This window comes from Diceros bicornis, chromosome 18, assembly GCF_020826845.1.
Source record: "Diceros bicornis minor isolate mBicDic1 chromosome 18, mDicBic1.mat.cur, whole genome shotgun sequence".
In the NCBI taxonomy this organism is placed as follows: Eukaryota; Metazoa; Chordata; class Mammalia; order Perissodactyla; family Rhinocerotidae; genus Diceros; species Diceros bicornis.
Window position 1 is genome coordinate 7552137 of NC_080757.1, and position 25688 is coordinate 7577824.

A 25688-nucleotide genomic window follows, 5' to 3' on the forward strand; every position below is an offset into this window, starting at 1 on the left:
GTACTACTGACTTTATTGAGAAACAATGGAGGCCACAGACAATGGAATAACATCTTTAAAATGCTCAAAGGAAAAAACAATGTCAACATAATTCTATAAACAGTAAATAACTTTCAAAAATGAAGGCAAAAATGCTGGAACGACTTGACCACGGAAATAAAGCAGTACTGGATTATAACCCAAAGTATAAAATAAATATCCACAAGTCTATACTGATATAAATAAATGGAAGAGAATACACAAATCTCTCATGCAGAAGATTCCAAAATAATTTATGGAGATATTCCACTCTCAAAGAGGTGGAGAATAAATCTCCATTTCTTTTTTTTTTTTTTATGAGGAAGACCAGCCCTGAGCTAACATCTGATGTCAATCCTCCTCCTTTTTGCTGAGGAAGACTGGCCCTGGGCTAACATCTGTGCCCATCTTCCTCTACTTTATATGGGACGCCGCCACAGCATGGCTTGACAAGCAGTGTGTCAGTGGGCGCCCAGGATCCTAACCAGCAAACCTCAGGCCGCCAAAGCAGAGCGTGCGCATTTAACCACTATGCCACCAGGCCGGGCCCCCCATTTCTTAAATGTGGGCTGCACATAGTGACTCCCTTCCACACAATACAGTGTGGGAGTGGAGGGAGAAGAAGAGTAACTTGACAGTGAAGAAGATCACAAACACTGCCTATGCCAGGTAAGCAAGATGAACATCAAGAGCAGTAAGTCATATTGATACCCTTGATTTGTCGTGATGAAAATGACACTTTACCTCTGTGGTCTTCCTTTTCAAAACACATAAAGGCAGTCTAGTCATAAAAAGAACACAAGACAAATACCATTTGAGGGATATGATACAAAATATCTAACCGGTCCTTCTCAAAACTGCCACAGGCATCAAAAACAAGGAAAGTTTGAGAAACTGTAACAGCCTATGGAGACTTGACAAATAAATGTAATATGATATCCTAGATGGAATCCTGGAGAGGGAAAAAGACATTAGTAAAAACTAAAGAAATCTGATAAAAGGATGGACTTTAGTAGTAACAATGTATCAATTCATTAATTATAACCAATGTACCATACTAACGTGAGATATTAATAACAGAAGATGTGGGGTGTATAGAAACTCCTGGCACCATCTTTGCAAGTTTTCTACAACTCTCAAGATGTTCTAAGTTAAAAGATTATTTTAAGAGAAAGATAATAAAGATATAGATAAAAATTTTTTGAATTATGGCAAAAAAAGACATTTTTAGATCAATACAAGATGAGAGAATTTATCACTAACAGATCCACTCTATAAGAAATTGTAAAGAAATTTCTTTGTACTACAGTGAAATAGTACTAAGTAGAAATTTGGATCTCTAGGCAGGAAGAATAGTCCCTGACAATGGTAAATATATATTTAGATAAAAGCAAAAACTATTTTTCTTTCTTTTGTTACATTCTTTAGTTGACTAAAGTGAAAATAAAACAATGTAGAATGGGGTTTAGAATATATGTAAAAGTAAAATTCATGTCACCAACAGACAAAGAATGAGAAAGGTATAAATGAGATTATACTATTGTAAAGATCTTACATTATACACCAAGGATATAGTATTAATTCATGGTAATGTAGACACTGATAAGTTAAGGAGGCGTAGTGTAATCTCTAGAACAATCACACACAACAAATTATTTAAAGATGTATATGTGAAAAGCCTATAGAAGAAAAAGAATTCAAGCAAAGAACCCCAAAACAACAACAACAAAACTTGATTAACCTAAAAAGAGGCAGGAAAGGAGGGACAAAGGAACAAAACCAGAAGGGCCAAATAGAAAACAAACAGCAAGACAGTAAATTTAAACTCAACTATATAAACAATTAGATTAAATATAAATTGAGTAAACACTATAATTAAAAGTCGGGGATTGTCACACTAGCCACAAAGCTACAAAAAACAGACTTGTCTTATGCTGTTTGTACTGGATGCCCTTTAAATATAAAGTCATAGACAGGTTGAAAGTTAAAGGATGTAGAAAGATCTACCATGCAAAATATCAAATCCCTGACCAATATTATTGGTTGCCAACCTGGAACTCATTCTCATTCTCTTTCTCATTTGCCTTCCTTTCCTAAAGAAGCTGGGAAAGCTAAGAGTTCACTTTCCTGGCCTCCCCTGCAGCTAGGAGTGGCCATATTTCTACTTCTGGGCCACAGATGCGAAGGGAAACTTGCTCTGACAGCATTAGCTTTCTCGATAAATAGGATGAACATAGCTAAAAATCATCCTTTATCTCCATTGTCCTTGCCTTGAATGAAAATGTGATGCATGGTGCTATAGTAGCTGCAAAGGTTCCTGGACCCAATTTCAACATGTGCATGTGGAGGCTTCCCCACACCAACAAGCACTTTGCAGCAGGGGGTCCAGGAATTCCACTCAATTCTGACGATTATCCACCTGGACATAGAATCAGATTCCACAGGTAAAGGGCTTAGTCCCACAAGATTGCCCCTCCCTTCAGACACCAGTCACAAGCCTAGGTTGTTACCTGCGCTTCTAACCAACCGGCTACAAAACTGGAGGTTCCAACAAGCCCCTCCAATTCAGGATGCCAGTCTCAACTTCAGGTTGTTACCTGTACTTCTGACCGATTGGCTGTAAATCAGATGCTCCCACGACCACCTCATTGGGTTTGACTAATTTGCTAGAACAGCTCACAGAACTCAAGAAAACCCGTTTACTCACTAGATTACCCATTTATTATAAAGGATATTAATGGATAAAATCAACAGTCAGATGAAGAGATATACAGGGCAAGGTCCCAAACAAAGGAGCTTCTGTCTTTGTGGAGCTTGGGGCAGGCATGGTGGCACATGGAAGCATTCTGGCTCCCCAATGTGGAAGCTCTCCAAAAAAAATGCTGATGAGCTGTCCTTTTGGGGTTTTTATGGAGGCTTCATTGCCTAGTCACGATCGACTAAGTCACTGGCCATTGGTGACTGATTCAAACTCAAGCCCCCTCCTCTCCCCAGAAATCAGGGGGCAGGACTCAAAGTTCCCTTCTTCTGATCACATGGCTGGTTCTCCTGGAACCAGACCCTACCGTTGGGTGAGGTCCGAAAGTCACCTTCATTAACATAAAGTGTTTTCAGGAACTGAGGACAAGAGAACAAATATTATAACAGAAGATGCTCCCATTGTTCTTATCGCTCAGGAAATTCCAAGGACTTTGATAGCTGTGAGCCAGGAACAGTGGATGAAAACCAAATATACCTGAGAAATATATTTTGGTTATCTGAAGGACTAAATATACATTTCTTATAAATCGCAATATTGCAGTAGCTATCAGGTGACATAAGGAAAAAAATCAAGAAAATGACAGAGATGTTGGCTAGTATATCATTGAACTGCTGAATACTTGATACCTGTTATTTTTTGAGAAAAAATATATCTCAATTTGTTTATGCAATACAAGCGAGTTATTTTGTTTTGCTTTAAAAAAGCAATCCAAACTGATACAATTTAATATAGACATGAAAGAGAATTTTCTTGAATCTGCATCTATTATGATCAGTCTGATATTATATTTCTCACTCTGCATTACACTCAGAAAATACATTTTCACAAATGTTGGTTCTCTGGCGATCTCACACCAATAAATGTTTATTTCCATATGAGAACCACAAACAGGACCATGAAGAAAGAATGCACTAACAGCTGGCACCTTGCAAATGCACAAATGATACGTGAGGAGGTGGACGAAGTCTCTCCTCACTTTTCCTGCATTTTTGTTTCCTCAAAGGCATGCTCACATCAAACAAGAGAACAGGGTAGAGGTCGGGGCCTCTTTGCCAAAGTGCAAATAAAAATGGGAACCTCTTCACAGATGTTCCTTTACTTGACTTGTTTTTCTCCTCCTCCTCCTCCTCTTCCTCTTCCTCCTCTTCTTCCTGCCCCTCTGTTTCTCCCCTCATGGTCCCCCCCCCACCACCTCTCTCTCACCACTCCCACCCTCACACACAAACACTGAGGAATTATAGATTGGTGACTGAAGACCTAGTACTTCCCAATTTCCCTGAAACAGTTTGTCACTTATTTGTTAAGCATCAAAGATATTTACAATTCACCCTAAAGAGAGTCAAGGGATAACTAATGGTTGGAATTGTTTTCTCCACTATGTCTGAAACCGAGCAGGGAAGAGGTTAAGAAATCTTCCCTGGGCTAGAAGTTAGCAAAAACTTTGAGATAAACTTTGCTAACTGCAGCTGTGCATATTCGGCATAATCAACTGTTGTTTAAAACTAACCAGGTCTTTCTGTCCCTCCTTAGTATATGAGTGAGCTGTCTCTGCCAGGAAATCAAGGTCCAGACATCAAGATTCAGCCTCACAAGGCCAAATGCAGGCTGAAGATGAAAACTAACCAGAAAAGTCCAGACAGCCAAGGGAAAGAAATTCAGTCTTCAAGGTCAAATGCGAGCTGGCGGGAAGGTGCCAGCCAGCACATCCACATGCCCCCCCTCCCCTACCTAAAACCCCAGCACATGCTCTCCCTCACAACCTTTAAAACCCCTTGCCTCCCATCTTTCGGGGAGACCGGACAAATAGGAGAGCTCTCGTCTCCCGGCTGACGTCACCTGAAATAAAAACTCTTTCCTTGCCACAAGCCTGGAGTTCTAGTTTTATTTGGCCCCTCTTGCGTGGCGGGTAGAGAACCTGGGTATGTATCCAGTAACATGTCCAGATAAATAATTGAAAATATTAATTTAAGAAGAAGACTTCTGTTCTAGTCCTACATTAATTCTCTCCATTCTCTGAATGTCCATTCACGCGTTAAAAACGTATCAAGTATTCACTATGTTGCAGACACTAGAGATGCAAAAAGGAAATAACCACTTACTTTCCCTTTCAAATATTTTAGAACTTTTCCAAGTTCTTATCTTCTAGTTTTCTTTTTAGGTAATCCATTATCATGATTGCTTTAACATTGCAATATTGTAACTATTTATTTACATGTCCTTCTCCCCTTACTTAGCTGAACTGATAAGGGAAAGAACAGAAACTTCTATTTCTGTCTCCAATGCCTAGGAATGTAGTATATGTTCAATTAATGTGGGTTAAACATTTTAATGAATGGATGAATGCATGTTGAATAATCCTTATATCCTCAAGCATGGAAAAACAGAATAATTTGAATAATCATAAAGCCATTATGCCGTTTATTTTCCTTCAATTTGTAAAAGGGAATAAGCCAGACATGACTGACTTAGATGGTTAGAGTATTAATTTTAAAAGTGAGAAAGCAACTCCTAACTTCCAACCCTTCAGGGAAAACAGCAGAATGAAAACGAAGTACTGTACTGAGCAAACTGAAGAATTCCTAAGAACAGAGTTAACTCGAGAAACAGAAAACAACTTTAAAATAAGTAAAATTCATCCCCTCAGAGATGTGAGAAAACTTCACACTATAAAATAAGAATACACTGACATGAAAAAGAAGTAAAGTTCTTGGAAAATTTGCTGCTGTTCATCGAGTCGACTCCGACTCCTGGCGACCCTGTGCATGGCAGAGAGGAACCCTGCCCGGTCTTTCCGCACCGTCCTCTCATCTTCCCGCACTCTGTCAGACAGTGCTCTGCTGCTATTCACAGGGTTTTCATGGCCAGTGTTGTCGGAAGTGGGCGGCCAGGTCCTTCTTCCTAGTCTGTCTTAGTCTGGAAGCTCTTTTGAAACCTGTCCACCGTGGGTGACTCCGCTGGTATTTGAAACACTGATGGCACAGCTTTCAGCACCACAGCAACACACAGCTACCATAGTATGACACTGGCCAGGCAGATGGCATGGTTCCCTGACTGGGAAACGAACCCAGGCCACGGCAGGGAGAGCACCGAGTCTTAACCACTAGACGACCCCTTGGAAAAAATAAAACATCATAAAAACAAAAACCCAGGGAGAGCTGAATACCAGTCCCAGCACAAATTGGTAAACTCTATGGAAAAGGATAACAAATTAAAATTATGAGAGAAAAGTAGTATAGACATTTTGAGCAAAATCTGGTATCTATCTGATGAGAATTCCAGGAGCAGAGAAACAATAAGATGGAATGAAAAAAAAATCCAAAAATAAAGTATTCAGATAATAAAAACACCATGAATACCTTACGAAGATATTCGTCATTTATTCAAGCAATTCGAACATTCAAGTGTTTAATAGATGTTTGTTGAGCATTTACATGTGCAAAGCACTATGCTAAGTACTGCATATGCAATGAGGAGCAAACATAATTACAACCCCTGCCCTCATGGAGCTTATCTTATGGTGTAGTAGGAAAAATAGATGCTATAGCAAAAAAAAAAAAAAAAAAAAAAAAAACCACACACACATAAAATGTACAATTACAGTTCTGATAAGAGGATGAGGAACAAGTGAATGGTGTTATGTAGTATAAGACTGGAGGTGTACAGGCAGTATGCCAGGGAAGTGGAGATTACACTCACATCTAAAGGCCACGTGGAGGTACGTAAGTAGGGAGTGGCAGGACGGTGCATGTGGAGAACAGCATTCCAAAAAGAGGAAATAGCTTATACAAAGGCCCTGTGGCTGGGCATGTTAAGAAACTAAAATGCCAGCATGGCCAGAGCTCAGAAAATAAGGAAAGGCATGAAATAGGTGAATCCCGAGTATAAAAATCAAATATTGCCAGTTGCCAAAAAGCAAAAATCAAGTTAATTTACAGAGAGAGCTTGTTATTATACTTCTCACCTGCAAAACTAGGTGTGAGAAAAGAATGGAGCAGTGACTTCCAAGTGTTGAAGTTCAAATAATTTGAATCTAATTTGAATGTGTTAGGGAAGCAATGTTAATTTTTTTGTATGATAATAGCATTGTGGTTGTTTCCAAAAGCGTGTCTTTATCTTATTATCTTTCAGAAATACAGACTAAAATATTTACTATTTATGGATGAAATCGTATGATCTCTGGGACTTGCTTCAAAATAATCCAGTGAGGAGAGTGAGGTAGAAGGAGTCAGAGCAGGTGAGACAAAACGAGGGTAGCTGAGAGAGACGTACAAACAGTTCCTCATACCATTCTCTAGACATTTGTCTCTGTTTGCCATTTTCTATAATAAAAAAGTAAAAACAAAATTTTTAATTAAAATCTAGAATAGTAAAATAAAGATGTTTTTCAGAAATACAAACACTCATAGACTTGCCCCCCAAATACTCAATCTATTTCGTAAAAGAAAAGGAGATTCTACCAAAACAAAAACAAATGAAGGAAGGAAAAGAAAATATGCTACCAAAGAAACCAATAAAAATAAAGGAAAATCTAAATAATTAGTTATACTATGGCTATGAAACTCAATCAATTATTTTTTAAGGATTCCTAAGATATAAAACAAATATATACACATCTATATATACACATACACATATATATTCTATAGACAAAATGATATAGAAAGGCAGAAAATACAGGACTGAACAAAGATAAACTACACATTATTAATAAGGACTCAGGACTAGAAATATTATATCAGATAACAGATATTACAAACAAAAATAAACGCATCAAAAGGGATAAAAAGGAAACCATGTTTTGGTAAAAAGTACAGACCAAAGAAATAATAGCAATCATGATTTTTTTTAAGCAAAAATAAAATGCAGTAGAGAAACATTTAAAGCAAAATCCAAAGAAATAAATGAGAGTTTAACAAAACCACAATCACAGTGAAAGATATAACTAATTCACTATTTAAGTTTTTAAAATATGAAGCAGAATTTAAGTTTTTAAAATATGAAGCAGAAAAAAATACACAGGACAAATACATTATACATAGCAAAACTTACAAACATGGATGGATAGCCAAACAAACATAAAGTACATTTTTCCCAAATATCCATAAAGTATTTAGAAAAAAACAGTCACTAAGCCAAAAAGAAAAGCTCAAAAAACCTCTCAAAGTAGAACTCATAAAAGACACTCATCCTTAAATCAAAATTATATATTATTAAGTAGGCAATGGTCAAAATGATAACTATCTGAAATATTTTTGATCACAAACATAAAAACTCTTCTAAATAATTTTTGCGTAAAAAAGGAAATTCAGGCTAAAATTATACATTGTCTAGAAAATAACGTTTTTTTTTGTTTTGTTTTGTTTTGTTTTGCGAGGAAGATCAGCCCTGAGCTAACATCCCTGCCAATCCTCCTTTTTTTGCTGAGGAAGACCGGCTCTGAGCTAACATCTATCGCCAATCCTCCTCCTTTTTTTCCCCCAAAGCCCCAGTAGATAGTTGTATGTCATAGTTGCACATCCTTCCAGTTGCTATATGTGGGACGTGGCCTCAGCACGGCTGGACAAGCGGTGCGACGGTGCGTGCCCGGGATCTGAACCCAGGCCGCCAGCAGCAGAGCACGGGCACTCAACAGCTAAGCCACGGGGCCGGCCCTCTAGAAAATAACTTTTAAAACTGCACTATTCAACATCTATTAGATGTGGCCAAAGTCTTATTCAGAGCAAAAATCATACCCTTAAATGCATTTGTAAGTAAACAAGAATGAACAAAACTAATAAGCCTAAAGAAAGAGAAGGATGGAATTAATACAAACACAAGGAGAAACTAATTGCAAACAAAAAAGCAGACCTGACAAACCCAAACCTGGTTTATTGAAAAGCCCAATAAACAAAATGTGGCAAAATCTGGTCTTAGCTGGAGAGAGTAAACACACACAAACCCATAAAATACCAGGAATGCCAAAGGAAAACTAACAAAAGCTACTGTGAAAACTTTACAGCTAATTTTTATTTTTATTTTTTTTGTGTGTGAGGAAGATCAGCCCTGAGCTAACATTCGATGCCAATCCTCCTCTTTTTGCCAAGGAAGATTGGCCCTGGGCTAACCTCCGTGCCCATATTCCTCTACTTTATATGGGATGCCGCCACAGCATGGCCTGACAAGCAGTGCGTTGGTGCACGCTGGATCTGAACCTGCAAACCCTTGGGCCACCGAAGTGGAGGGCGCACACTTAACCACTACGTCACTGGGCCAGTCCCTACAGCTAATTTTTAAACATACCATGTTCAAGTTTATACCAATAAGTTTGAAAAATTAGATGAAACACACAAAATTGGCTCAGGATATAATAAAAATTAATCCATAAATAACAATAGAACATAATGAACAGATAGCCAAAGAGATACTTGCCTCAAAATTCACCTTGCCCAGATCATTTTATGACTGAGTTTGATCAAATTTTTAAATAATATATAATTTCTTTGTTATTTGAACCATATCAGAGCAGAGAAAGAGATTAAAAATTCTTTTCAATCATTCTTTGAGTCTAAATGATAAATGCCTTGTAATAAATACAAGAGAAGTGTCAGACTCTGTTTGGTCTCTCATACCAAAACTAAACAAGGATATTAGGAAAAATGAAAGTTCTAAACCAATCTCATTTATAAATTTCAATGCAAAAAGTCTAAATGCTAGCAAACTAAATCTCAGTGTAATAATACAATAAAGCACGAAGGCCAAGGTGAATTTATTCCAGGAACACAGGGAAAGTTCACAGTGGAAAGCAAAATAAGTTACATAATTCACAACATTATAAGGAAGAAACACCATATGATTGTCGCCCTAAGTGCAGAAAAAGTCATTTTTTAAAATTTCATTTTTCAGTAACTTGAAAAGGTTTAACTTAATGACGAATCTCAAAAACACATTTCTATAAGGAGTGCCTGTTACCACTATAATTATTTATCTTTTTAAAAAATGTCACAATCACTGTACTAAGAAAAAAAAAGTAAGAGAATGAAATATTGAAATGGAAGAGGTATAACTCATCATTTGTAGATGACATGATTGTTTACTTATAAAATCTAAGACAATTAACTGAACCACTATGAAAACTACTGAGAAAATTCAATAAAGTGACCAGATAGAAGAAAAGCATTTGAAAATAAATAGCTTTCCTGCACACTGGCCAAATCCAGTGAAAAGTAACTCCATCTGTTTAACACTAAAAATGATAGAATGTCTTGTAATAAACACAAGAGAAGTATCAGAACTCTATGATGAAAGGTTTGCTAAAGGAAATAAAAGAAGGAAGGTCTGGATAACTGAAAAGACATACCATACTACTGGATAAGAAAACTTAAACATTTAATATGTCAGTTCTCCCCAAATTAAAACATCAATTCCATTCAAGTCCTTTTTTTTTTTTTTTTTTGGTGAGGAAGATTAGCCCTGAGCTAAGACCTGTTGCCAATCCTCCTCTTTTCCCTGAGGAATATTGGCTCTGGGCTAACATCTGTGCCCATCTTCCTCTACTTTATATGTGGGATGCTGCCACAGCATGGCTTGATGACTGACGCGTAGGTCCATGCCCGGGATCCAAACTCGTGACCCTCAGGCCGCCGAAGCGGAGCGTGCAAACTTAATCACTACACCAACTGGCCGGCCCCCATTCAAGACGTTTTAAAATCTCATTCTTTAAAAACAGAACTTGACAAGATGAGTCTAGGAGTCATATAGATAAGTGAATGCACACGACCAGCCAGTAACATTCTGTAAAAGAATATGATGAGGGGATATCTGCAGCTCCAGACATCACAATGCACCACAGAGCTCCAATTTAAAAAGCTGCATGGAATGATATAACAGTACACAGAAAAAATATATACAGTAAAAGTTTCCTACCTTATTTATATACCAAAATAATTTCCAGATGCATTTTAAAATCTGTGGGGGTTTTTTGACCTAAATATTGAAAGAAGAAAATACAAAAGCATATTTTATAAATTTGCAAAAGGGAAGATCTTCCTAAATGCAACAAGGAAACTCCAGAAGCAATAAAGGAAAAGATCGACAAGTCTGACTCCGTGAAAATTTAAAACTTTGATACTTCGAATCATGAAATAGGTTATAGCCAACTGCGAAAAAATATTTGCAACATATATAATAACCAAAGTGTATCTATTATTCAAAAGATAGCTAAAAATCAGTACAGAAAAAACAATGGGTCATTTCCATCCATAGGGCTGTCAGTTACAGCAGAGCACAGGATGCAGTTTGCATGTACCCCTGCAGCTGTTCCAGATGACCATGCTGGTCTAGAACACTGTTCCTTCTCACCAGGAACAACAAACAGCCTCTTAACTGGCTCCCAGATTCCTCTCTTGCCTCTCTATACTCCATTTTCTGTAGAGCAGTAAAACAGATCTTCATACTTTTATTTTCAGTAGGATTACATCAGTTCTCTACCTAAAACACTTCAGTAGCTGACCGCTCTCTTAGAACAAAATCTAATCCCTCTCCGTGGTCTGCAGGGTCCCACATGGCCTGGTGCTTCTCTCTCTCTCCCCTTCATCTCGTTCACCTCTCCTCCTTGATCCCTATGCTTGGACCTCACGGATCTTCTTCCAACCATCGCTGAATTCTCAGGGATTTTGAACACGCTGTTGCTGCTGCTTAGAAAGCTTATCAACGCTGCCTCTAACCTCTGGTCCTTAACTCACACTGTCTGCCTGGCTGGCTCCTTCACACCTGTAGGTGTCAACTTCAGTTCTACCTCCCCAGAGAGGCTGTCCCCAGTGTTCTATCTAAGGAGGTGTCCTTTCATTTTCTAGCTCAACTTCTGGGTTCTTAACTTCACAGTTTGTTTTCAACTTGTAATAATTTTATCTGTCTTGCTGCCTAGAACACGAACTTTTCTAGCAGAGAATAGAATCTGGCTTGTTCACTGCTTTATCTCTAGCAGCTAGAGGAATACACAATATATAGAAGGTGCTCAATTAAAAGGCTGTTGAGGGCCGGCTCCGTGGCTTAGCGGTTAAGTGCGCGCGCTCTGATGCTGGCGGCCCGGGTTCGGATCCCGGGCGCGCCCCAAGGCACCACTTCTCCGTCCAGCCTGGGGCCGAGTCCCACGTACAGCAACTAGAAGGATGTGAACCTATGACATGCAACTATCTACTGGGGCTTTGGGGGGAAAAAAATGAATAAATAAAATCTTTAAAAAAAAAAAAAAAAAAAAAAAAGGCTGTTGAATGAAAAAAAACAAGGGTAAATAATGTGAATAGACAATTCATAGAAGAAATAAAAGTGGTATTAAACATCTGAGAAGAAATGCAAACTAAATAAGAGTGAAACACAATTTTGTAATCTATCCAATTGGAAAAATCAGAAAGATTCTTACTATTCAGGGTTATTGAAGTTATAGAGAGAAGTGCACTATTGCACACGGCATAAGTGTAAATTAACCCAACAATTTTGGAGGCAATATGGTTGTTCCCAGTGGTATGCTAGAACCAGCTTGAGCTGGCTTAAATAAGCTCACAGGAGTCCATAGTTAAATATTCAGGATTTTTTGAGAGCAGTTGCTAGCTCACAATTGGCCATGGTGGCTGTATTTACACCAGGGAAATCAGCAAATGCTATGAATCAGATGGTTGTTTTTGTTAGCTTGTTTGTTTTTTTGACAGCCAGTTTATGAGCACACCAATGCTTTTATACATAAGAAGGAAAAATGGACATAATTTTGATCTAGTATTCCTGCAGAAATTATTGCACAACTGGACAAGGAAAAAATAAATTTAAAAAATAGACAATGTCGACACCTAGATGCCCATTAGGAGGGGAATGATTAAATAAATTTATTCCATATTACAAATTAGCTATTTAAAAAGAATGAGATAGATCTACAGATAGTGCCATAGCTTATTGTTGAATAAATAGAAGAATTTGGAAGATACATATAATTTTATCTCATTTTAATAAATTATAGCTGCTTATAGTATATTGTTTTATATGTGTTTGGACAAAGTCATTTGGATGCATGTCAAATTGTTGAACATAGTTATCCCTTGGGACTGATATGGGGTGGGAGAGGAGGTAGGGTGAGCTTTGCTTTTTAATTTATCCTTTTATAAACTGTATGCATTTTAAAAACTGTAGCAGATATTATTTTCAGAAAAAAACAATCTTAACTTCTGGATTAAAGAAATAATCAAACTGTAATTACAGACTATTTAAAAATCATGACAATGAAAATAATACATAGTACAAATTACGGAATGTGGCAAAAGCTGCAATAAGAAGGAAATTCATAGCTTTATATAATTTCATCATTAAACAAAAAGCATGATAATAAATTAACCAAGCTCTCAAATCAACATATTAGAAAATAAAACTCAGGGAAATCAAGAGAAAAGGATTCATGGATAAGAAGCAGCAATTAATGAATTCAGAAAACATGAAAAGTATAAGTAATAAATAAATCCTAGGCACCTCATTTTATGACAAAAAATCAGTAAAACTGGCACATTCATCAACAAAAGAAATATATATATATTTATATCTACCAAGGAGAAAAAGGATTTAACTAAAAATGTGAAGATTAAAATTCATGAGAATAGTGATACACTTAAAAATTGAGAGCCAATAAAATGGATGTGCTATTTTAAAAAAAAAGAAATTTAAATTTTAATTTAAAAAAGAAAAAAACAAAACTCAAGCAGGTTATTGACTAACAAAAGAAACTTCCAAATTTGTGTCCCCTCCAAAATGAGGTTTTGAAACTTCAAGGAATGCATCATACTTCTGCTACTTAAATGATCCTCACAATAGGAAAAAAGAGGTAAGCATCCCAATTCATTTGAGCAGTATTTTATGACAATGGATTTGTAATACAATATATTAGGATGCGTTTTACTGCTATAACCATGACTCCAAAACTTGACGCTGTCACATACTAATAAGAAAACCTCAGACCAAACCCCATACACACAAATGCAAAGATTCCAAAGAAAATATTTCTGCATTTCCTCTCCACAGAGAAGCCAGAAGTGATCCTCTCAAGCATAAGTAAGATCATGTCTCTCCCTTGACCCTCCCGGAGCTTTTCATCTCACTTAGGATAACTCCAGAGCTTTCCTCTGGCCCTCAAGGCCCTTCATGAAGGGCTCTAGTGACCTTTCTGACCTCATTTTCTTCTCCTCTTCCCAAGCTCCTTCAGCTCCGGCCATTCAGGACTTCTGATGTTCCTCAAACAACCGAAGTGCAGACCAGTCACAGGGCTTTGCATTCCCTGCCTCTGTGTGAGGCAACCAACCTACCTATGTAGTAATTTTGGTTATCCTATATCCCCTTACCAGCATTATTTTCCTTCATGGGGTTTGCCATCATGTAAAGTTATAATATGCACTTGATTATCTAACTACTGTCCATCGTCTTGAGCCAATGGCAGTTCCATGATGAGGGCACAGACTTTGCTTTGCTCACTCTTGTAGTCTCAGCTCTAAAACAGAGCCTGGCACATAGTGTCACTATGTGAAGTTATACTATGATTTAAATATTTATTTACCTCAAGTCAAGGTAGACTTCATGAGAGCACAGACTTTACGCAAATAGCCTGCATGATGGAGACTGCCAGCTGTCCATCACAATCCATTCTCCCTATCTTCTGTGGGAAGAGACCTGCCGCAAGACACAGAGGTGGACATGCACTTAGGATCTCACCTAAGGAAGGTGACAAGGGTATCACGTGCCACTTCCGCCTGAAAGATACTGGACCTGCGTCCTCCCTTTCCCCTTCCTTTCAGCTGAAGAACTGATGCTGAAGCCCAGCTTTGGCCGTGCAGATGTGGACAATGCCTCAATATGTCTGAGTGGATAAATCTGACTCCTCTGTTCCAAATTTGGAAATGGGGAAGGGAAATCCAAAACCAAGATAAACCACAGGAATCTCTCTGCACAGGAAGAATTGTAGAAGAGAAAGAAGAACTATTTGTAAAGTGAATTAAGGAAGTCAGCATGCAAATCCAAGGCAGAGGAAATGCTTGCATAGAGAGCATCTCTACACTTGATTTAACGAAGAACTAAAGTTATTGACAAACCACTCTGTAAATTATTGATAACGTTTTACAGCATGGTCACTTAACAGAACTCGGCAATCATTCACCAGGGGATGAAAATCTAACATCGGAAGTTAACACATCAAGGCATCGCAGACTGAGAGCCAAAACAAACACAACAAAATTGAGAGAAACGAGGGAATGACTCCACCCAGGCACACAGTGTCCTCCTGCCTCCAAAGGAGAAACAGCAGACAGATCACTTATGAAACGGGATCCAGGCAGAACAGATACAGGGTCAGGGTGAGAAACAATCCAATGGATCAATTCAAGTTATTGCAGAAACCACTATGCAAAAGGACCCAACTAGCATCTTATTCTCCCTAAAGGACAAAAGCCAGTTATGTATAGTCTCCGCCGTCAAACACTGGCTTCAAGAATGCCCATGTGGAAGACAAGCACTTCACCACCAGTGACGAACCTTTGCAAGTTTCGTTATCAGGTGAAGGTATAAAACTGATATCCTACGGGTTTACTGAGCTCATTTGTCACTGTGCCTTCAGATCCTACTCTAGAAGGTTGTCTGCTCTCCCATTTACGTAACATTCTCTTTACAGCTGTTGCCTGCGTTGCAGCCACCAGGCTGGGAGGGACTCCCCTGTGGATACTTACCAAACAGAACTCGAGTATTGGCTACAGCCTGAGCCCTGGGCAAAGATCAGCTGTAAGATCGCAGAGTTTCTTTATTAAAGAACAAATCATGCTGGACAAACTTGATTGCTTTTCGGATCAGCTTGTGAAATGAGGAGGATTAGCAAACACAGGCAAGCACGGGAGCTGGGGTCTTTAGTGAGTTATTTAATGAAATGCTCTGGAAATTAGACTTGGGAAGCCTGAGATGTTTGGCTTTAGGTAGAAGGAGAATGAGAGAGCACCCATGGTGCCCTTAGGTGTGGAAAGGAGAAAGCTCTGTTTTCTGCCATTTTCAGGAAATGTCATTTTGCTGCATTTGTGTGCACACATGAGGTGGGGAGTAAGCGCTAGGCATAGGCAGATGTCTGTGTGTTTAGGGAGCTGGGATCACACTGACGGAATTCCGGCAGTTGTGTCCCTCTAGCTGTGCCTTCTCCACTTGGCATGTCTTCCCTCTGCATGGCCATCCACCTGAACAGGAATTGTGAAAAAGCCAGAATACTGGGTGAAATTCAGGGCAGATGATTCCTCCCTCTGGATTTCTGGTTTCCCCCCTGTAAAACCAGAGGTTGGACTCGGCTTTCTAAGGATCTCTTTCAGCCTGCCCTTCCATGATAAAACTTTAGTAACCCGAACATCTGGCTCCCTTGTGCCCACGTCCTGACCCCACCCCAAGTTGGACCATCAAGACAACAGCTCAGACATCAAGCTCATTTGGAGTATTGAAGGCACCAGAAAAAAAATGCTCCTTTTTAAGGGACACTCCTTTCATTTGCTTGTTGATACTAAAAATTTTATAGCTAATTTATCTTAAATGTTCTCATCTCTTAAATGAGGGGTTGGACTAGGATTCCTAGGGTCTCTCTACCCTATCTAAGTACCAGTTTTGGTCATTCCATATCCCATTGGCTACATTATTTTTCTTCATAGCACGTGCCATTATGTGAAGTTATATTAAGAATTTGAGTATTTATTTACCTCTTCAAGTGAAGGTAAACTTCATGAGAGCACAGACTTTATGCAAAGAGCCTGCATAATGGAGGCTGCCAGCTGTCCATCACAATCCATTCTCCCCATCTTCCATGGGAGGAGAACTGCAGCCTGAAACAGGTGGCCATGTGCCTACAATCTCACCTAAGGAAGGTGACAGGAGTACCATATGCCACTTCTGGTCTGAAGCCTGAAAGATGGTAGACGTGCCACCTCTCACTTACTTTCACATTTCTATAAGCTCAAGAACTGATTCTGAAGCCCAGCTTTGGCTGTGCAGATGAGGACAACGACTTAATGAAGGCAGAGACACAATATGGAAGGAATCTGGGTTCCCAGACCATCTCATGGATCAGAGCTGCTCACCAACCTGACACTTGGACAGCTGTGTGAGCAATAATTATCTCGTTGAAGCCACTGCATTTTGTGGTCTCTTTATTAGAGCAGCTTAGACTCTGATGCAGAAAGAGTAGTGTTAAATATATGGCACTGGCTTAATGGTTACTTCGCAAACAGAGATAGAAGGGAATAAAAATTTTCCAGAAATGGAGGGGCATAAGGTTGGAAAAGCCAACTGCTTCTATACTCTGAATATCAAGAGATAGACTGATTTCTTCCAAGTCTCCTTCAAAGACCTGTTAAGACTTCTCAGTCAAACAAAAGCATCAATCCTTTTGGCAAAGATCACTTAAGAGTGCAGCCTCCCCTTCCCACCAATCTCTACTGTTTTGGATGGCCTTAAGACAGCCACCACGGAAATGAAAGAGACAGGTATAGGTACAAAGAAGCAAAGACATAAAGCAGATTTAAGAACTATACAAAGAATACTGAGTGTGGCTGCTGGAACATGGAACTGACTGGAAGTAAGCAGACCAGAAGCCTACTAAATTTTTTACGAGAATTGCATTGCCAAAGAAACACTGGACTGGCCTGAAAAAGCTCGTGACTGTTCCATGCTTAAAACAACCACCAAAGCCCTGAGGTGTACAAGAGGGAAGCAAGTGGTGAAGCTCTCAGTCCTCCAGGAGGGCATGCTTCCCAATGCCCACTCAGTGCAGTCACAGAGGAGAATGGATAAGGAAGACCCCTCCAGGGCAGGGATCGGCAGGTAAATACAGTCATCACAGAGCATGGTGGCCATGGACACGGGAGTTTTTCCCAGAGAGCAGAACCAGGGTCTCAGTTAGAAACCTCTTCTACTCTCAAGGCAAATGGTCTTCATAATTCCCACCCGGCAGAATCCCATTATTGCTGTGGACCAGCTCTGTGTCTCCCCTTCTTCCCTTTCTGAGTGAAACCTGTTGTTGTGATTTTTTTCTGCCTGTACTCCACTACTGTATATTGTGTGGAGCCCGGGGAGAGTGGCGTGGGATGGATGAGGGGCTGAGGTGGAGGGAGCACTCAGATCATTTACTTTAATGTCTAGACCTCTGGACCACAGATTCATCCAGACCCCATGAAAGGAGAACTGCTCTGGATCCAGGGACCCTGAACCCACACCTGGATGTGCTAACTGACAAGACTCTGGGTGGTTTTCCTTGGGGCAGGGTCGAGTGCTCTGTCTATAAGAAGAAGGGTATGCACAGTTGTTTGATGGCCAGGAGCAGACTGTGGGGATGGAGACTGACAGTTGCCCACCAGTAATGCCTTCCCCCCTCCATCTGTGGTAATAAAATCAGAGCCTCGCTCACGGCTGGCCAGTTCACTTCATTTCCCAGCCTTCTCTGTAGTCGGGCTTCCCAACATAGGCAAGCAGAAGTGATGGTGTCACACCCAGGCTGAAGGAACGGATCTGCCTCCTCGACTCTCATTCATTCCCTGAGGGCTAGAGCACAGATGGCTGTGACCCAACTTCAACCACACAGGAGATGCCCTAGGCTTAGGGAATGGCAGAGCCACCCACCAACTCCAAACTTGGACTATTACAAAAGAGAGAAAGAAACTCCTTTTTTGTTGGTGCATTTTGGGGTCTCTCTGTTAAAGCAGTTTAGCATGTCATCCCAAGAGGGCTTTATCAGTCAATTCCAGTTTGTTGTGCATAAGTCTGTGAGGGGACTTGGATGTCACAACCTGGCCTAGGCCTTTCCAGATCCCACGTCAAGGGCTCCCCAGCACAAGTTGCTTTTTGGTTGGGTTTGTTTAGCTCTGTTCTTCCTCTTGCTTTGCATTGCCTATCGATCTTGAAAATTTATGTAAAGTCACTGAATCTTGGTATCCTCACCTATTGAATATGAATATGAATTCATAGTTAACATGGCTGTTCAGAGATTCATGAAATAGCTAGTTTTGCTGAATGCTGGCAATGTACTAAGTGCTTTATAAATGCTTGCTTATGCAATGCAAACAATTTACCCCCAATGAGGTTGATCTGAGGAGCTCTGTTCTTCACGTGAGGAAACCAAGGCACAAAAGATATTAACTTCACTTGCCCAAGGGTACACCACTGGCAAGTGCTTTGCTTCACCTGGGATGAGATGTGATGTACGCAGAAGAGCCTGGAAAGCCCCAACACTGCAGGCCAACGTGACAGCTAGGCCTGCAGTTGTTGAAGGATACTCTGAACCACGTAAAACCTGAACAACATGCTGTCCATGGAAACACACAGTCTGAGAATGCTACTGTCACAGCAACTGTTCCTGGTCCCCTTTGGTCTTCAACCAACTGGTCACCCAGCAGCCAAGCAGGAGGGAGAGGTCTCTTGCTAGTGGTCAAGGGTGGGAAGACCAGCTTGGCACTGCCCTCACCCCCACCCCTGCCAGGAGCAATTGTAGCATGTCCCAGGACGCAGTTCCCTGGCACTCAGCCCTGGAGTGTCACTGGAAGGTTCCCAGAGTTCTCCTCTGCTCTCCTCCACACCTCACTGATGCTCTTTCCTCCGCATCATCACTGAAGCATAGCCCTAAAGGGCAGAACCGACTGTGGGCTGTGTCTTGGCTTCGGGCCTTAATCATATCTTCCTCTGATGCCCTCCCCCACCCTCCAGCATTCCCTACTCACTTCCTCTCCAATCAGCTCAAAATGCCACTGCAAAAAGGCCCTTCCTCCTCCATCCCAGCACATGCATGCCCCTTGTTTCTCTCTGCTGGCTTCCCCCGTAGCATCCTAGTAAGACGGCTTCCCATGCATCATTCATTCCCACCTCACAGAAACCCCAAGGTGGAGGCTCAAATGGGGGCTGAAAACCCTTCTTTTGACTGCAGGTGTTAGGACCAAATCTGTATGAGGAAAAGGTAGGTCTTGAACCCAAGACATCAGGTGCCATGTGGCTTTCTCAGCAGACCCTCCTCTCTCGCCTCATCAAGTTGTCATCTCCTTGTTTTCATGATTTCATGCTGCCTCCCCTCTACCCTCCCCTCTCATAGCTTTCATCCAGTTCCAGGTAGTAGCATCTCGGGAGGCCCCTATACTTGGGGCAGAGCAGGCTGGGAAAATCCTCATGAGGCTGAAACCCAGAGCAAAACAATCACCCAGCTTCTTGCTCCTCTATCAGGACCCCATCCTTCACCAGGAAAAATGCAAACTACCCAAAGGGTTCCAGGCAATTGCTCCCATACTAAAGTCTGATTCCTGAATTCTTTCCATTCTCTATTCTCCTTTCTAGAAATAAGAAGGTCTGAAGAATTCATTCATTCAGTCACTTATAGTGAGCACTTCCCAGGCCCTGCTAGAGGCTTATCTATGATACAGCTTCCTGACATGGTGGGCATCCTGCCCTCCACTCCTGTGTCCACCTCACTCTCCCTAAAACCGAACTGAATGGAACAGGGAGAGAGCTTGTCATCCCCAACATTTCTCCTTGTCCCCATGTCTATCCCCGAGTCTCGAGGACCCAACTCAGCACACTACCCTTAGGAGACAGCCCCAACAACAAGCTTCATTTCCACCCTTCAGTTCTGCAGGTGTCTGAGGAGAGAGGAAGGTCATCTCGAGGAGATGCAAGGTCAGCATGGATTGGGGGCCTCTAGAGAATCAGACCTGATGGCCCTCTTTGTCCTCTGAGTCCTGGAGATGATTCCCCCAGGCTCGGCCTCTGGGTACCTGTGTGGGTCTCCAACAGATGGAATTTTCTGACTACCTCCTGGTGGGATGAGAGCACACTCACACAGACTCACATAATTATACAGAGTAACATACAGTCACATAGTCACACACACATACAATCACACACAATAACACATTTACATGCAACCACACAACCTGCATTCACAATCACACACACACAATCACACAAGCACGCAGGTGGATCACAGCACTGCACAGGATGGGGCCTTGCTCACCCTCATGGGGAGTTATCACACTCCGCAGCCAGACATCCTTTCCCAGGAGGCCCCCAGACCCATGAAGAAACCAAGTGTATCTTGCTGGGAAATGACAGAGTCTCCAGCCTTCAACTAAACTCCAGCAGAGCTTGCAGAAAGTTCCAGTTTCCATCAAGAAGCCTCTAATGTCAAATCTCTCACTCTACTCTACCTGGATTAATCTCTGCTTCTTTTTCCTCCCCTCCCCCACATTGTTTCTATAGCAACCTCCAGCCCCTGAATATGGCGGCTGCTGCTGCTGAGAGCTCTGACCCTTGGGGGCTTGCCTTCTTGGCCTTATCCAAAATGGCTGGGCTATGAGCCACGTATAGATGCTCCAGGACCAGAGCATTATCATTCATGTTAGAAGCAAAAGAGGGCTTGGACCAGTCCAGATGTTCTAGAGGCCACCAACCCACTCAGGCCATTTCCTCAACATCTGTTCCTTTCTCTCTCTCTCCTTTCAAATGCATATGCCTGGCAAGGAAAGGCTCGCCTGTTTCAGTCACTTTGGTGTACAGAGGCAGATGCATAGGTGCTCATGTGTAAAAGGGAGCCGAACAAGGATCTGGATGTCCTGGGACCTGGATTCTGGCCATGGGCCTGCCACTTGCTGGCTGTCAGCCCTTGGGCAAATTCCTCATCTGTAAAATTAGGAGTTTACACTGGATGAACTTGCGAGGTGTCTTCCAGCATAACGTTCTGTGATCTATTTCACTCTCCACAACTTCTTAAATTTTGCTGGTAGGAAACTGAGCTGGACAAAACTTAGGATTCTTTCAGGAAACTCCAACGACAGGCCTAAGGTTCAGCTCTAGGCCCCTAAAGCCAAGTATATGCAAAGGGAAGGGACCCCCTACAGCTCACAGCTTTCCCTATGGGACATCTTTCCTCGACAGTGCTGCGCCTGCATTCCCATCCTTTCTACCTGCATGACCTTGACTTGGGGATCCAAAAGGATGCATCTAGATTGCAGGAACCTTCATGGGAAATGCAGCAAATGTGGGATGTTTCTGGAAGCTGCCCCTGGCTGGAAGAGGCAGGAAGGAGGAGAACAGCAGTGAGATCAGACTAAGGATGCTCATAAGAGGAGAAAGGATAATTCATGCACGGTATGACCTGAGGGTGAACAGCCGCCACCGCAGTCCTCTGGCCAGCACCCCCACAAAGGAGGGAGTTAAGGGAGAAACCAACCCAAAGTGCAGCTGTCATTTGGACTAGCACATTAGTCTGTGGGAAAGCCTGGGGGCCCCCAAAGAAGTGGGAAATTGGAAAGACAAATAAAGGTCAATGTACCATCGCCTCTGGCTGAGATGGGATTCTACCCACCTGGGGAATCGGATGCTCTGGGGAATGTGTGTAACATGCTGTATTAGTTTCTTATTGCTGCTGTAACAAATTACTACATACTTAGTGCCTTGAGAAGTAACAGCATGTTACTTATTCTCTGTGTCTCAGTTCCCTCATCAGAAAAATGGGATAATAATAGTGCCTACACATTAGTGCCTACCCCAGATGGAGATGTCCGGACAGTTAAACGTAATGCAATATATGTCAAGCACTTAAAATAGCATCTGGCACTCAGCAATTCTCAGTAAATATTACCTATGATTATTCTGGTCCAATTGCTTTATTTTATAGGGGAGAACACTTAAGTCCAAACAAGGAATATGATGTACTAGAGGTCACAATGACACAACGAGGAAATGTGGTTATTCCTAGTTCATTACTACTGAGTAGCTCTCTCATTTACAAAAGGAGACAGGGGAGCTGCAGAAGATTCAACTCTTCTAGGTCATAGGAGGAGGAGGGGTCCAGAACTAAAGCAAATTCAGCAGCTGACTCTGATTTTCTACTGTCCCTGGACAATCTACCATTAATGTCAACCCGCCCTCAGACAGCCGCCTTAAACAGAAGCTGGGCTCCTTCCTATCACTCTAACTCAGCAATGAGCTCTGTCTCTTTGAGTTGGCTGCCAACAGTGAACTTGGCACATGTTTTGCCCACTAGGAGCCACTTACTAGTGTTCTTAGTTCCCACTGAACCTTCCCCCAGCCATCCACCCACCCCTAGGCTCCTATCTCGGAGCCAAAATCTGTACCAAAAAAAAAAATATCACCATTTCAACACCCCATTGCACCACATCCGAACAAGTTCATTTGCTCTAGTCACCCCACTGCCACATTCCTCAACCTCATTGGGACAGAACCCACTGCTTTCTCACCAGCCCTCACTCCTTCTTGTCATTACTCTTTCCCTGCTGGCCCAGCCTGGATTTCATAATCTATCATTATAACATCTGCATTTCAAACAGTCTCAAATCTCTTGCTGTGTCTCCCTCTGTCACACTCACCTGGAACCCTCTAATTCTCATTAAATCTATCTGTCTCCTTCTCCGATCCCGTAGTCTGCAGCAGGACTTTTCCAGAGACAACCACACAATTGGGCTTATTGGTTTCACTTTAAACTCATGGTCCCAAATCTCCACTGGGCACTCAGTCTTGTCAAGCATCCCCTCTTAGTGTGTTTCCCACTCTCGGAGAAGACTGTCCCACACCTCTGGTTCCAGACTGGAGGCAGTATGCACTGGGGTTAAGAACGTAGGTGCCGGGATCAAGCCACTAGAGTTCAAGTCCCTGTTCTACCACATTCCAGCTGTAGGATCTTAGTTAAGTAACTGAAACTCTCAGGGCTTCAGCTTCTCATCCGTTCTTCAAAAGGTTACATCAATTAATGTATGTAAAGACTTGAGAGCAGAGGTTGGCATAGAGTAAGCCCTCTGCAAATACAAGCAATTATTAGTCTCTTTTCAAAACTCTCCAGCATTGAATCCTCTCAGCTGTTGACCTCACCCCAAAAGAGAGGAATTTTCTTGTGCAGTAGCCACCAGATACACAAATCCTCCAGCATCAACATCCACTTTCTTTTTCTTCCTGCTGACACAAAGGAATTGTACCTTCTTTTGCTGAAGGCCAACTCCTCTACTCCACCTGGGGATTCCATTCCTATGTGACTGTGACAGAAACTGCTAGAGACTCTAGAGTTTGACAGAGGCAGACCTCTAATAGCTGCCCCATCCTCCTTCTATGGTAGGAGAAACTCCAATGTTCAGCTGACTACAGGAATACTAAGAAAAAAATACTATATTTCCAGTCTCCTTTGTAGCTAGGCACAGCCCTGTGACCAACTTCTGGCTAATGTGACATGAGTAGAGGTGATGTGTGCAACCTCTGGATACAATTTTAAAAGGACAGCGCTGGCTCCTTTATTGCCCCTGCTTCCATCTGGATGCTTGGAATGCAGATATAGTGATAAATTAATCTGAACTCTGAGGACAATGACCTTAGAGATGGTGGGACAAACAGATTGAAGGAGAGGGGTCCTTAAACAACTTTGTGTAATAGAACCATCACTCCAGCCCTAGAAAGCTTATCTTGGGCTATTATTTGAAAAAAAAACAATAACTTTCTGTCTTACTTATGTTATTTGAGGTCTCCCATACACACAGCCAAACCCACATCCTAATTAATACACTCAACTTTTCTTGGATTCACTCATCTATTTGTCCTTTCTCCACCTTCAATCTCCTATTTTCTATTGGATCAAGCACTTTGCCATACTCACATGTTCTGGTCTCTTCCATCTGTACAAAACCCATTCTTGACTCCATATGCAGTCCAGCACAATTTCTTCAATCTCCTTCCAAGCAAAACTTCTGGAAAGTGTCATCTATACAGTTTCCATTTCCTCTCATACAACTATTTTACTGAACCAACCCAAACTGGCTTGAGTCCCTACAGCCTGACTGAGACTATTCTTTCTGAGGATACTGATGACTTATTTCCATGTCACACCCAAATGGGTGTCTTTTTTGTTCTCATCTTATTTGACTTTTCCATGGCTTTGGACAGGGTGGAAACACTCTCCTCTTTAGCTTCTAGAACACCATGCTCTCTGAGTTTTCTTTCTTCCTCCTTCACATGATTCTGTCTTTCCCTTGAAGTGTTGGTGTGCTTTAGTACTTAGTCATTGGCCCTCTTCTCTACTAGTTCAATATTTTCTTCCCAGAAGACTTTACCCCATCACTTCCTTTACTCCCTAGGTGCAGACAGCTCACACATTTATATTCCAAGGCAGGCCACTCCTGAGCTCTACAAACACTTGTCCACATTGCAGACAGGACGGCCCCACCTGAATGTCTCAAACAGAACATGTCCAAAAGGATCTCAATGTAAATGTTGCCTCCTGAGACAGGCTGTTATGGGCTGCATTGTGTCCCCCTAGAATTCATATGTTGAAGCCCTAACACCAAGTACCTCAGAATGTGACTATATTGGGAGATAGAGTCTTTCAAGATGTGATTAAACTGAGGTCTTTAGGGTGGGCCCTCATCCAGTATGACTGGTGTCCTTATAAGAAGAGGAAATTCAGACACCAGACGAACATGTGCACAGAGGGAAGACCACGTAAAGACACAGGGGGAAAACACCCATCTGCAAGTCAAGGAGAGGGTCCTCAGAAGAAACCAACCCGCAGACGCTTTGATCTTGGACTTCCAGCCTCTAGAACTGAGAAAACAAACTTCTGTTGTTTAAGGCACCTGGCCTGTGGTATTCTGTTATGGCAGCCTGAGTAGACTAATACAGAGGCCTTCCCTGGGCACCCAGTCTAAAGAAGCCACTAGCAACTTTCCACCACATCACTCTATTCTAATTATACGCATAGGAAATATCACTCTGATCTTCTTTTTTGCTTATTTATTATCTCTCCCTCATTAAACTCTAACTCCTCCAGAACAGGGACCTGATCACCACTCGCTCGCATTGCCTACCATGGTGCAGGGCACACGGAAGTCCCTCAGCAAATATCTATTGG

At 41.5% G+C, this 25688-nt stretch overlaps 1 protein-coding gene across 2 annotated transcripts in view; it reads right to left on the reverse strand.

Annotated features, from left to right (window-relative positions):
• The window catches only part of SHISA6 (shisa family member 6), a 282484-nt gene that overhangs the window by 206831 nt on the left and 49965 nt on the right, over positions 1–25688 (reverse strand). The gene's annotated exons all lie outside the window — the stretch shown is intronic.